Here is a 1,191-nt window from a genome sequence, read left to right on the forward strand (position 1 = left end):
AAAAAAATATATACTGCAGTTCTATATAGAGAAATTGTCAGATACAGTACTACTGTGCTGTAGTATCTGATATTAGGGAAACATGCAATGGTAATACTCCCATCGGACACTCCGCTGTACTTTCTAACAAAGGAAACCAGTCTTTGCGCAAATGAAGAAACTCCTGAGCCGTTCCAAGTCTTCAACTGACTCCCCTGCAACACCCAAATAGTCACCTGGCTTTCGTGCTCTGAGACGTCTTCAAGGACTTCATAGCTTCCCTAAATATTATTGGAAGGAGAAGTATCAGATACTATTTGGAATGGCATAGTTATGTCTGGCACTTGTAATTCTGTAGGCACCATTGCACGACAGTATATGCATGCCTCTTCCTAAATATCAGCAAAGTACTACTCAAGGGCAGATTACAGAGTTACTACTATACGTCAGGGTAGGTTGGTGCATTGGCATTGATAACAGTACAAAGTGGCACTCCGAAATCCTAACAAACACAAAATAGAACGGAGTCAAGTTCTCGACAGTCTCATGACAAGGGCGCATGCATGTACTTGCAGCATAGGTAACTAATACTGTGCTTGAGATGTGCTGAAACACGGCCAGCCAGCTACCAATGCAAGGTCATCGCCAAAAGGCATTAGTGTAACCAAAGAGGCAGATGGGTTTACCGTAATGCATCCTCGATGTCAGTGTCCACTGGGTCCAATTTGAGTCCATCCAAGAACCGTTCACTTGCACCCTCGTAGTCCTGACGATAAACACAAAAAGTGAACGATCATAAACAATTTGCAATGCCAAGAGAAAAACTGTCAGCCATATCCTCTATGTAACCTTCAGTAGCATCAGAGCGTCACCCTGCTGGCGACAAGCTTTTGGCCAGTGAGACCGCATTTTTTTGCATTTATTAGCATCTAGCAAAGCCTTTATTCCGTCGCCCATGTGAAGCCAACAAAGGCTCCTGTCTGAGAACAAGACTGCGTCATCAGGATCAAGCTGCATTGCCTACATTACACAAGACAAATCGACAGTTCAGCTTACTAAGTTTATTTTAACTCAAATTGAATTAGTTAACTGGATAAAACAACAGTTAGGAAGCTGTCAACACTCAAACAAGAAATCTACACATTTTTTATTCATATTAGCCTACATAAAATACAAATTAGCAAGTCTACAAAAGCCAGCCTAACATACATT

At 41.7% G+C, this 1,191-nt stretch overlaps 1 long non-coding RNA gene across 1 annotated transcript; it reads right to left on the bottom strand.

The window, feature by feature from the left end:
- LOC119348065 lies at positions 1 to 885 on the bottom strand. The gene is made up of 3 exons (XR_005168706.1): positions 829 to 885; positions 666 to 745; positions 1 to 260 (listed from the first exon to the last, which is right to left on the bottom strand). It is a non-coding gene; the product is annotated as an uncharacterized LOC119348065 (long non-coding RNA).
- Positions 886 to 1,191: the final 306 nt, after the last annotated feature.

Source organism: Triticum dicoccoides, unplaced genomic scaffold, assembly GCF_002162155.2.
Source record: "Triticum dicoccoides isolate Atlit2015 ecotype Zavitan unplaced genomic scaffold, WEW_v2.0 scaffold83848, whole genome shotgun sequence".
Lineage (NCBI taxonomy): Eukaryota > Viridiplantae > Streptophyta > Magnoliopsida > Poales > Poaceae > Triticum > Triticum dicoccoides.